The 13,228-nt window shown below is 38.0% G+C and overlaps 2 non-coding genes across 2 annotated transcripts; one reads left to right on the top strand and one right to left on the bottom strand.

Moving 5' to 3' along the window:
* Positions 1–3,132: 3,132 nt before the first annotated feature.
* On the bottom strand, positions 3,133–3,240 carry LOC112787426 (small nucleolar RNA R71). Its single transcript, XR_003194841.1, has one exon. It is a non-coding gene; the product is annotated as a small nucleolar RNA R71 (small nucleolar RNA).
* Positions 3,241–11,808: 8,568 nt separating this feature from the next.
* Positions 11,809–11,916, top strand: LOC112787127 (small nucleolar RNA R71). The gene has a single exon (XR_003194558.1). It is a non-coding gene; the product is annotated as a small nucleolar RNA R71 (small nucleolar RNA).
* The last annotated feature ends 1,312 nt before the right edge of the window (positions 11,917–13,228 follow it).

The following is a 13,228-nucleotide window of genomic DNA, read 5'->3' as shown; positions in this document are numbered from 1 at the left end:
AAGCTAGAATGATGGCGGCATTCAAGAGAATCCGGAAGGTCTAAACCTTGTCTGTGGTATTCTGAGTAGGATTCAATGATTGAATGACTGTGACGAGCTTCAAACTCGCGAGTGCTGGGTGTTAGTGACAGACGCAAAAGGAGGGTGAATCCTATTCCAGCATGATCGAGAACCGACAGATGAATAGCCGTGCCGTGACAGGGTGTGTGAGCATATTATTCACTGAGAGGAGGGGATGTAGCGACTGACAACGGTGATGCCCTTGCATACAGCCAGCCATGGAAAGGAGTAAGACTGATTGGATGAAGATAGCAGGAAAGCAGAGGTTCAGAGGAACGAAAGCATCTCCATTCGCTTATCTGAAATTTCTACCAATGATTTACATAAGTATCTCTGTCCCTATTCTATTATTTATTATTCGAAAACTCCATGATTATTTTATATCCGCCTGACTGAGATTTACAACGTGACCATAGCTTGCTTCATACCAACAATCTCCGTGGGATTCGACCCTTACTCACGTAAGGTATTACTTGGACGACCCAGTGCACTTGCTGGTTAGTTGTATCGAAGTTGTGACAATTATGTATTGAGATCAGAGCACCAAGTTGCTCACGTTGCCGGGGATTGTTTGAGCCTGGACATCACAATTTCGTGCACCAAGTTTTTGGCGCCGTTGCCGGGGATTGTTTGAGTCTTCGGCAAGCTTTTGGTCCGGTAACATCAGTGCCAGATTCCCTTTTGATCCGGCAACAGCACCAAGTTTTTGGCGCCGTTGCCGGGGATTGTTCGAGTTTGGACAACTGACGGTTCATCTTGTTGCTCAGATTAGGTAATTTTCTTTTTGTTTTGTTTTCAAAAATATTTCAAAATTTTCTCCTTTGTTTTCGAAAAAAAAAAATGTTTTCAAAAAAATATATTTTTCTTCAGGATTTTTAAGAATGAATTCTAGTGTTTTATGAAACATGTTGAATCCTATCTGGCTGTAAAGCCATACCCAAACTGCTTTGGGATTGGTATTCAACTAATCACTCCAGTCCATGTAATTATATGTTGAAGCTTGGCTGGCTATTAAGCCATGCCTGACCCTTTGATTGGAGCTTTAAGACTAACATGACAAGATTCCTAGAATTCATATAAAAAATTTTGGAATCCTTATTTTTTTAATTTTCACAATAATTTTCGAAAAAAAAATTTAAAAGAAAATACAAAAAAATTAGAAACTCATAAAAATAAAAAATATTTCATGTTTCTTGTTTGAGTCTTGAGTCATATCATAAGTTTGGTGTCACTTGCATATGCATCTTGCATTTTTTTCGAAAATGTCATGCATTCATAGTGTTCTTCATGATCTTCAAGTTGTTCTTGGTAAGTCTTCTTGTTTGATCTTGATGATTTTTTGTTTTGTGTCTTTTCATGTTTATCATATGCATTCTTGAATTCTTAGTGTCTAAGCATTAAAGAATTCTAAGTTTGGTGTCTTGCATGTTTTCTTTGCATTAAAAATTTTTCAAAAATATGTTCTTGATGTTCATCATGACATTCAAAGTGTTCTTGGTGTTCATCTTGACATTCATAGCATTCTTGCATGCATCACATGTTTTGATCTAAAAATTTCATGCATTGCATAATTTTCATGTTTTTCATAAAAATTTCAAAAATCAAAAAAATATCTTTCCCTTTTTCTCCCCTCAAATTCGAAAATTTGGATTGACTTTTTCAAAAATTTTTAAAATCAAATTGTTTCTTATGAGTCAAATCAAATTTTCAATTTGAAAATCTTATCTTTTTCAAAATCTTTTTCAAAAATCAAATCTTTTTCAAATTTCTTAGTTATTTTCGAAAATTCCAAAAAAATTTTTCAAAAATCTTTTTCTTATTTTTATACCAAATTTTCGAAAATAACATAATCAATTAATGTTTTGATTCAAAAATTTGAAGTTTGTTACTTGCTTGTTGAGAAAGATTCAAACTTTAAGTTCTAGAATCATATCTTGTGATTTCTTATGAATCAAGTCATTAATTGAGATTTTAAAAATCAAATCTTTTTCAAAACTAATTTCAATCATATCTTTTCAAAAATATCTTCTTATCTTATCTTTTTCAAAAATATGATTTCAAAATATCTTATCTAACTTCCTAACTTCCTATCCTTTCAAAAGTTGTTTCAACTAACTAACTAACTTTTTGTTTGTTTCTTATCTTTTTCAAAACCACCTAACTAACTCTCTCTCTCTCATTTTTCGAAAATATCTCCCCTCTTTTTCAAAATTTCTTTTTAATTTATTAATTATTTTAATTTTTAAATCTTAATTTTCGAAAATTACTAACACATTTTTCAAAAACCATTTTTCAAAAATCACTAACTCTTTTTCAAAATAATTTTCGAAAATTATCCCTCCCCTATCTTATTCTATTTATTCATTCATATCCTAACATCTCATCTCACATCTCTTCCATCAGTACAGTTGTGTTTCTTCCTTTACATCACATTCTTTGTCTCCCCCTCTTTTCTTCCACTCACAAAGGGATCCCTATACTGTGGTATAAAGGATCTCCATTATTATTATTATTTTTCTGTGCTTTCTTCTTTGTCATATGAGCAGGAGCAAGGATAAGAACATTCTTGTGGAAGCAGATCCAGAACCTGAAAGGACTCTGAAGGGAAAATTAAGAGAAGCTAAAATACAACAATCCAGAGATAACCTTTCAGAAATTTTCGAACAGGCAGAGGAGATGGCAGCCGAAAATAATAATAATGTAAGGAAGATGCTTGGTGACTTTACTGCACCTAATTCCAATTTACATGGAAGAAGCATCTCCATTCCTGCCATTGGAGCAAACAACTTTGAGCTGAAACCTCAATTAGTTTCTCTGATGCAGCAGAACTGCAAGTTTCATGGACTTCCATCTGAAGATCCTTTTCAGTTCTTGACTGAATTCTTGCAGATATGTGATACTGTTAAGACTAATGGAGTAGATCCTGAAGTCTACAGGCTCATGCTTTTCCCCTTTGCTGTAAGAGACAGAGCTAGATTATGGTTGGATTCTCAACCCAAAGACAGCCTAAACTCTTGGGATAAGCTGGTCACGGCTTTCTTAGCCAAGTACTTTCCTCCTCAAAAGCTGAGCAAGCTTAGAGCTGATGTTCAAACCTTCAGACAGAAAGAAGGTGAATCCCTCTATGAAGCTTGGGAAAGATACAAACAGTTGACCAAAAAGTGTCCTTCTGACATGCTTTCAAAATGGACCATCCTGGATATATTCTATGATGGTTTATCTGAGCTATCAAAGATGTCACTGGACACTTCTGCAGGTGGATCCATTCACCTAAAGAAAACGCCTGCAGAAGCTCAAGAACTCATTGACATGGTTGCTAATAACCAGTTCATGTACACTTCTGAAAGGAATCCTGTGAGTAATGGGACGCCTATGAAGAAGGGAGTTCTTGAAGTTGATACTCTGAATGCCATACTGGCTCAGAACAAAATATTGACTCAGCAAGTCAATATGATTTCTCAGAGTCTGCATGGAATGCAAGCTGCATCCAACAGTACTCAAGAGGCATCTTCTGAAGAAGAAGCCTATGATCCTGAGAACCCTGCAATAGCAGAGGTGAACTACTTAGGTGAACCTTATGGAAACACCTATAACTCAACATGGAGAAATCATCCAAATTTCTCATGGAAGGATCAAAGGCCTCAACAAGGCTTTAATAATGGTGGAAGAAACAGGTTTAGCAATAGCAAGCCTTTTCCATCATCAACTCAGCAACAGACAGAGAACTCTGAACAAAATGCTTCTAATTTAGCAAATCTAGTCTCTGATCTATCCAAGGCCACTGTAAGTTTCATGAATGAAACAAGATCTTCCATTAGAAATCTGGAAGCACAAGTGGGCCAGCTGAGTAAAAGGATCACTGAAATCCCTCCTAGTACTCTCCCAAGCAATACAGAAGAGAACCCAAAAGGAGAGTGCAAGGCCATTGACATAAGTGCCATGGCCGAACCTGAAAGGAGAGGAGAGGACATGAATCCCAAGGAGGAAGACCTCCTGGGACGTCCAGTGATCAATAAGGAGCTTCCCTCTGGGGAATCAAAGGACTCTGAGGCTCATCTAGAGACTATAGAGATCCCATTGAACTCCTTATGCCCTTCATGAGCTCTGATGAGTATTCCTCTTCTGAAGAGAATGAGGATGTCACTGAAGAGCAAACTGCCAAGTTTCTTGGTGCAATCATGAAGCTGAATGCCAAATTGTTTGGCATTGATGCTTGGGAAGTTGAACCTCCCTTGTTCATCAATGAACTAAGTGATCTGGATCAACTGACATTGCCTCAGAAGAGACAGGATCCTGAAAAGTTCATAATACCCTGTACCATAGGCACCATGATCTTTAAGGCTCTGTGTGACCTTGGTTCAGGAATAAACCTCATACCCCTCTCTGTAATAGAGAAACTGGGAATCTATGGGGTGCAAGCTGCTAAAATCTCACTAGAGATGGCAGACAGCTCAAGAAAACAGGCTTATGGACAAGTAGAAGATGTATTAGTAAAGGTTGAGGGCCTTTACATACCTACTGATTTCATAGTCCTGGATACTGGAAAGAAAGAGGATGAATCCATCATCCTAGGAAGACCTTTCCTGGCCACAGCAAGAGCTGTGATTGATGTTGACAGAGGTGAAATAGTCCTTCAATGGAATGAGAACTCCCTTGTATTCAAAACTCAAGGATCTCCCTCTGCAACCATGGAGAGGAAGCAGAAAAAGCTTCTCTCCAAGCAGAGTCAACCAGAGCCCCCACAGTCAAACTCTAAGTTTGGTGTTGGGAGGCCACAACCAAACTCTAAGTTTGGTGTTGAACTTCCATATCCAAACTCTAAGTTTGGTGTTGGAGAGTCTCAACAAAGCTCTGCACATCTGTGAGGCTCCATGAGAGCCCACTGTCAAGCTATTGACATTAAAGAAGCGCTTGTTGGGAGGCAACCCAATGTTTATCTAATTCTTATTTTTATTGTTTTTCATGTTTTCTTAGGTTCATGATCATGTGGAGTCACAAAATACACAAAAAATTCAAAAACGGAATCAAAAACAGCAGAAGAAAAATCACACCCTGGAGGAGCATCTGTCTGGCGTTCAAACGCCAGAACAGAGCATAGTTCTGGCGCTGAACGCCCAGAACAAGCATGGTTCTGGCGTTCAACGCCAGAAATGGCAGCAAATGGGCGTTGAACGCCCAAAATGGGCACCAACCTGGCGCTGAACGCCCAGAGTTGTGTGCAAGGGCATTTTACATGCCTAAATTGGTGCAGGGATGTAAATGCCTTGACACCTCAAGATCTGTGGACCTCACAGGATCACCTCAGGATCTGTGGACCCCACAGGATCCCCACCCACCTCCACTCACTCTCTTCTCTCTTCTCAATCATCCTCTATTCCCAATAAACACTCTTCCCTAATTAACCCTTTACCACTCACATCCAAACACCCACTTTCCTTCAAAATTCAACATCTCTTTCCCACCCAATCCCACCCATATAGACGAATACACATCTCCCTCCATCTCCTCCATATCTTCTTCTTATTCTTCTATTCTTTCTTCTTTTGCTCGAGGACGAGCAACATTCTAAGTTTGGTGTGGTAAAAAGCATAGCTTTTTTGTTTTTTCCATAACCATTGATGGCACCTAAGGCCAGAGAAACCTCTAGAAAGAGGAAAGGAAAGACAAAAGCTTCCATCAAGGGTCTATAGCTCAGTGGTAGAACATTTGACTGCAAATCAAGAGATCCCTGAGATACCTCAGGGGATACATTTTCTTCCACACAATTATTGGAAGCAACTAAGGGTGGAACATCAAGAGCACTCCATCATCCTTCATGAAATCAGAGAAGATCTAAAAGCAATGAAGGAGGAGCAGCAAAGACAAGGAAGAGACATAGAAGAGCTCAAGGACATCACTAAGGTGGATTCATTCCTTGTTCTTATTTCTTCTGTTTTTCGTTTTCTATGTTATGTGCTTATCTATGTTTGTGTCTTCATTACATGATCATTAGTAGTAATAACTATGTCTTAAAGCTATGAATGTCCTATGAATCCATCACCTCTCTTAAATGAAAAATGTTTTAATTCAAAAGAACAAGAAGTACATGAGTTTCGAATTTATCCTTGAACTTAGCTTAATTATATTGATGTGGTGACAATGCTTCTTGTTTTCTGAATGTATGCTTGAACAGTGCATATGTCTTTTGAAGTTGTTGTTTAAGAATGTTAAATATGTTGGCTCTTGAAAGAATGATGACTAGGAGACATGTTATTTGATAATCTGAAAAATCATAAAAATGATTCTTGAAGCAAGAAAAAGCAGCAAAAAAAAACAAAGCTTGCAGAAAAAAAAAAGAAAAAAAAAATTTAGGCGAAAAAAAAAATAGAAAGAAAAAGAAAAAGCAAGCAGAAAAAGCCAAAAGCTCTTAAAACCAAGAGGCAAGAGCAAAAAGCCAATAACCCTTAAAACCAAAAGGCAAGGGCAAATAAAAAGGATCCCAAGGCTTTGAGCATCAGTGGATAGGAGGACCTAAAGGAATAAAATCCTGGTCTAAGCGGCTAAACCAAGCTGTCCCTAACCATGTGCTTGTGGCGTGTAGGTGTCAAGTGAAAACTTGAGACTGAGCAGTTAAAGTCAAGGTCCAAAGCAAAAAAAAGAGTGTGCTTAAGAACCCTGGACACCTCTAATTGGGGACTTTAGCAAAGCTGAGTCACAATCTGAAAAGGTTCACCCAATTATGTATCTGTGGCATTTATGTATCCGGTGGTAATACTGGAAAACAAAGTGCTTAGGGCCACGGCCAAGACTCATAAAGAAGCTGTGTTCAAAAATCATCATACTGAACTAGGAGAGTCAATAACACTATTCGAAATCTGAAGTTCCTATAGATGCCAATCATTCTAAACTTCAATGGATAAAGTGAGATGCCAAAACAATTCAATAGGCAAAAAGCTATAAGTCCCGCTCATATGATTGCAGCTATGTTTTATTGATAATTTAGAATTTATAGTATATTCTATTCTTTTTATCCTATTTTGATTTTCAGTTGCTTGGGGACAAGCAACAATTTAAGTTTGGTGTTGTGATGAGCGGATAATTTATACGCTTTTTGGCATTGTTTTTAGTATATTTTTAGTAGAATCTAGTTACTTTTAGGGATGTTTTTAATAGATTTTGTGTTAAATTCACATTTCTGGACTTTAATATGAGTTTGTGTGTTTTTCTGTGATTTCAGGTATTTTCTGGCTGAAATTGAGGGACTTGAGCAGAAATCAGATTCAGAGGTTGAAAAAGGACTGCTGATGCTGTTGGATTCTGACCTCCCTGCACTCAAAGTGGATTTTCTGGAGCTACAGAACTCGAAATGGCGCGCTTCCAATTGCGTTGGAAAGTAGACATCCGGGGCTTTCCAGCAATATATAATAGTCCATACTTTGGCCAAGAATTGACGACGTAAACTGGCGTTCAACGCCAGCTTTCTACCCAAATCTGGCGTCCAGCGCCAGAAAAGGATCCAAAACCAGAGTTGAACGCCCAAACTGGCACAAAAACTGGCGTTCAACTCCACAAATGGCCTCTGCACGTGCAACACTTAAGCTCAGCCCAAACACACACCAAGTGGGCCCCGGAAGTGGATTTATACATCAAATACTTACTCATGTAAACCCTAGTAGCTAGTTTATTATAAATAGGACCTCTTACTATTGTATTAGGCATCTTTGGATTACCTTATGATCCTTTGATCACGTTTTGGGGGCTGGCCATCTCGGCCATGCCTGAACCTTCACTTATGTATTTTCATACGGTAGAGTTTTTACACTCCATAGATTAAGGTGTGGAGCTCTGCTGTTCCTCAAAGATTAATGCAAAGTACTACTGTTTTCTATTCAATTCTTCTTATTTCGCTTCTAAGATATCCATTCGCACCCAAGAACGTGATGAAGGTGATGATTTTGTGTGACGCTCATCATCCTTCTCCCTTATGAACGCGTGCCTGACAAACACTTCTGTTCTACATGAATTAAGCTAGAATGAGTATCTCTTAGATCTCCTAACCAGAATCTTCGTGGCGTAAGCTAGAATGATGGCGGCATTCAAGAGAATCCGGAAGGTCTAAACCTTGTCTGTGGTATTCTGAGTAGGATTCAATGATTGAATGACTGTGACGAGCTTCAAACTCGCGAGTGCTGGGCGTTAGTGACAGACGCAAAAGGAGGGTGAATCCTATTCCAGCATGATCGAGAACCGACAGATGAATAGCCGTGCCGTGACAGGGTGCGTGAGCATATTATTCACTGAGAGGAGGGGATGTAGCCACTGACAACGGTGATGCCCTTGCATACAGCCAGCCATGGAAAGGAGTAAGACTGATTGGATGAAGATAGCAGGAAAGCAGAGGTTCAGAGGAACGAAAGCATCTCCATTCGCTTATCTGAAATTCCTACCAATGATTTACATAAGTATCTCTATCCCTATTCTACTATTTATTATTCGAAAACTCCATGATTATTTTATATCCGCCTGACTGAGATTTACAAGGTGACCATAGCTTGCTTCATACCAACAATCTCCGTGGGATTCGACCCTTACTCACGTAAGGTATTACTTGGACGACCCAGTGCACTTGCTGGTTAGTTGTATCGAAGTTGTGACAATTATGTATTGAGATCAGAGCACCAAGTTGCTCACGTTGCCGGGGATTGTTTGAGCCTGGACATCACAATTTCGTGCACCACCTCATCAGTGGTCTTGTACTTCTTCATAGACCCATTGCTAGCACTTTCCAATTTGGTCTTATCTTGGGGCCTCATGCCCTGTGTGATATAGCTAAGTAACACTATCTTGTCAATCCTGTGGTGGGGGCATGCTTCCAGAAGATTATTGAAGTGCTCCCAGTATTCAAAGAGAGTTTCATTGTCATCCTAAACAATTGTGGAAATATCCTTCCTCAGTTTATCAGTAACTTCAAATGGAAAAAGAATTTTTCCAAAAACTCCTTTCTGAGTGTATCCCAGTTGGATACATTTGCCAGAGATTGAGTGTAGTACCACTCTCTTGCTTTTCCCTCGAGAGAAAACGGGAAAGCTTTAAGCAAAATTGAAGTTTCATCAGTACCATCACACCTGACAGTAGAACAGGCTGCCTGGAAATCTCTCAAGTGCTTGATAGGTTCTTGAGCAAGTAGACCATGAAACTTGGGCATCAAATTTAGCAGTGCGGTCTTTATTTCAAAATCTGTAGCTACCGCTGGATGATGCGCTTGGAACGGTTGCATTGTAAAATCAGGGGCTCCTTCTTCCTGGATGGTAACTCTCCTAGCTGCCATGTCTTCTACACGTAAAATAATCGAATCAGTAGAACGGGGGTTGGTTTTTTCCTCAAGTTCACTCTCAGATCCGCCCTCAGAGCGGACTAACCGACGCTGTTCTCGCCTTATTCGTGAAATAGTCCTTTCAATTTCAGGATCGAATATTAGCAAGCGCAGATCAGGAAGTGAATGCGTCATTTGACGGAAGAAACATGCAGCTCATAGTAGCAAAATAAAATAAAATGCAAATAAATAAATTCTAATTAATAACTTTAGCACTCTATTGCAACTCCCCAGCAACGGCGCCAAAAATTGATGAGGCACAGAAGTTGGTGAATTAAAAATTATTAAAATAGTTACGTTGCAAGTATAGTTCTTAACTCACCGAAAGTCTGCCTATCAATTTAGAAATATGTCACAGAGAGTTTAAATTAAAAATTACTGGGAGTTTAAGTCCCAGGTCGTCTCCCAATGAGTTGCAAAAAAGTGTGCTATTTTATTAATCAGATGTTCCAAGAAGTTGAGCTAAGTAGGTGAAAAATTAAATTAAGAAATTCAAATAATATGAATAAAAGCCTTGACTGGGAGTTGATTAGTTCGAATCTCTATTATTGATGGAATGATCTCAAGATTAATTTATAATTAATGGTTGTTCTGTTTAGTTATCCTTTACTAGGTAAAGGAAAGTCAAACAAGTTGGAATGCTAGATCTATTCACAAGTTGCAACCCACTTAGTTCAAAGGGATTGGTGTTAGTGATTAGATAACAATCCAACAGTTAACCCAATTACAATTTTTCTTTCAATCCTTCCAACTCAAGAGTTCCTTTCAATCAACTCCCCATCAAGTGGGGAAACTACTCACTCATTGTGAATAATAAATCCATAACACATAAAAGGGAATTACAAGAAGACATGATTATTGGAATGGAAAATAAATTAAAATGGAAGAAATAATCCTTGTATGAAATAATCATGAAAATATTCAAATAACAAAATTGAACAAAGCAAAGAACATGGAAGAATAAAACCAAGTTAAGAGAGCGAACTAGAATGACGAAGTCTTGATGAGGAAAATAACTCTTCTCAATGTTCCAATGCTAAGATCAATTGAAAATTAAATTTCTAAAAACCTAGAGAGAAAAACCTAGAGGAGGAAAAACTAGATCTAAAACTGTCAACTGTGTAGAATGAATGCTGTCTTTTGTTTCTGCATATTCTCTGGCTCTAGTCTCCTGTTCTGGGCCAAAAACTGGGTCGAAATAAAGTCCAAAATCACCCCCAGTGAAGTCTGCAGATTATGCAGATCGCACATGTCACGCGATCGCGTCATCCATGCGGACGCATCATTCGCGCTTTTCCTTGCCACGCGTTCGCGTCGTCCATGCTACCGCGTCGCTTGAGCTTTTCCAATCTGCGCGGTCGCGTGAGCCATACGGCCGCGTCACTGCGATTCGCTCTCCTTCGCGCGGTCGCGTGAGCCATGCGACTGCGTCACTTCTCGCTGGTTATCTCCTCAAATTCTTGTGTTCCTTTCATTTTTGCTAGCTTCCTTTCCAATCTCCAACTCATTCATGCCCTATGAACTCTGAAAAACTCAACACACAGATCACGGCATCGAATGGAATAAAGGGGAATTAAAAATACATAATTAAAGTCTCTAGGAAGCAGTTTTCAAACATGTTATAAATTCAGGAAGGGATTATAATTTCATGCTAATTTAATGAATAAGTGGGTAAGGATCATGATAAAACCACACAATTAAACACAATATAAACCATAAAATAGTGGTTTATCACCCACTTGTGCCTCCAAATTTCTAATGGATGACCTTGTTTCATTCATGAAACTCAGAGTGGCCTTGGATAGATCAGAGACTAAATTTGCTAAGCTAGATGGATTCTGCTCAGAATTCTCTGTCTGTTGCTGAGTGGATGATGGAAAAAGTTTACTACTGTTAAACTTGTTTCTTCCACCATTATTAAAGCCTTGTTGAGGCTTTTGTTGATCCTTCCATGAGAAATTTGGGTGATTTCTCCATGAGGGGTTATAGGTGTTTCCATAAGGTTCACGCATGTAATTCACCTCTGCTATTGCAGGGTTCTCAGAATCATAAGCTTCTTCCTTAGAAGATGCCTCTTGAGTACTGTTGGATGCAACTTGCATTCCATTCAGACTCTGAGAAATCATATTGACTTGCTGAGTCAATATTTTGTTCTGAGCTAATATGGCATTCAGAGTATCAATTTCAAGAACTCCCTTCTTCTGAGGCGTCCCATTACTCACAGGATTCCTCTCAGAAGTGTACATAAAATCGTTGTTAGCAACCATGTCAATAAGTTCTTGAGCTTCTGCAGGCGTTTTCTTTAGGTGAATGGATCCACCTGCAGAAGTATCCAATGATATCTTAGCTAATTTAGACAGACCATCATAGAATATATCCAGGATGGTCCATTCTGAAAGCATGTCAGAAGGACACTTTTTGGTCAGTTACTTGTACCTCTCCCAAGCTTCATAGAGGGATTCACCTTCTTTCTGTCTGAAGGTTTGAACATCCACTCTAAGCTTACTAAGCTTTTGAGGAGGGAAGAACTTGGCTAAGAAAGCCGTGACCAGCTTATCCCAAGAGTTCAGGCTATCCTTAGGTTGAGAGTCCAACCATACTCTAGCTCTGTCTCTTACAGCAAAAGGGAAAAGCATGAGCCTGTAGACTTCAGGATCTACTCTATTAGTCTTAACAGTATCACATATCTGCAAGAATTCAGTCAAGAACTGAAAAGGATCTTCAGATGGAAGTCCATGAAACTTGCAGTTCTGCTGCATCAGAGAAACTAATTGAGGTTTCAGCTCAAAATTGTTTGCTCCAATGGCAGGAATGGAGATGCTTCTTCCATGTAAATTGGAATTAGGTGCAGTAAAGTCACCAAGCATCCTCCTTGCATTATTATTATTTTCGGCTGCCATCTCCTCTTCTTGTTCGAAAATTCCTGTAAGGTTGTCTCTGGATTGTTGTATTTTAGCTTCTCTTAGTTTCCTTTTCAGAGTCCTTTCAGGTTCAGGGTCTGCTTCAACAAGAATGTTCTTGTCCTTGCTCCTGCTCATGTGAAAAAGAAGAGGACTAAAGATACCGGGGATCCTCTTTACCACAGTATAAAGGTTCCCTTGTGTGAGTAGAAGAAAAGAAGAATAAGAATGTAGAAGAGAATAATTCGAACTCAGAGAAGAGGAAGGAGTTCGAATTTTTGGGTGAAGAGAAGTGTTAGTAGATGAATAAATAAATAGAAGGAGATGAGAGAGAGAAGTTTTCGAAAATAATTTTTGAAAAGGAGTTGATGATTTTTGAAAATTAAAGGGAAATAAAATTAAAATTAAAATTTAAAACAATTAATTAAAAAGAATTTTTGAAAAAGAGGAAGGTATTTTCGAAAATTAGAGAGGGATAGTTAGTTAGGTAGTTTTGAAAAAGATAAGAAACAAATAAAAAGTCAATAAGTTAGTTGAGAAAGATTTGAAAATCAATTTTGAAAAGATAAGAAGATAAGAAGTTAGAAAAGATATTTGAAAAAGATATGATATGAAAACGTATGATTAAAAAGATATGATTTTGAAAAAAATAAGATAAAAAGATATTTTTGAAAAGATATGATTGAAATTAGTTTTGAAAAAGATTTGATTTTTAAAATCACAATTAATGACTTGATTCACAAGAAATCACAAGATATGATTCTAGAACTTAAAGTTTGAATCTTTCTTAACAAGTAACAAACTTGAAATTTTTGAATCAAAACATTAATTGTTGATGATATTTTCGAAAATATGATATAAAATTAAGAAAAAGATTTTTGAAAAAATATTTTTAAAATTTTCGAAAATAAATAAG

This window comes from Arachis hypogaea, chromosome 20, assembly GCF_003086295.3.
Source record: "Arachis hypogaea cultivar Tifrunner chromosome 20, arahy.Tifrunner.gnm2.J5K5, whole genome shotgun sequence".
NCBI classification, from domain to species: Eukaryota; Viridiplantae; Streptophyta; class Magnoliopsida; order Fabales; family Fabaceae; genus Arachis; species Arachis hypogaea.
Note: the sequence above shows the minus strand (reverse complement) of the source record. Positions and strands in the feature narration are given on the sequence as shown.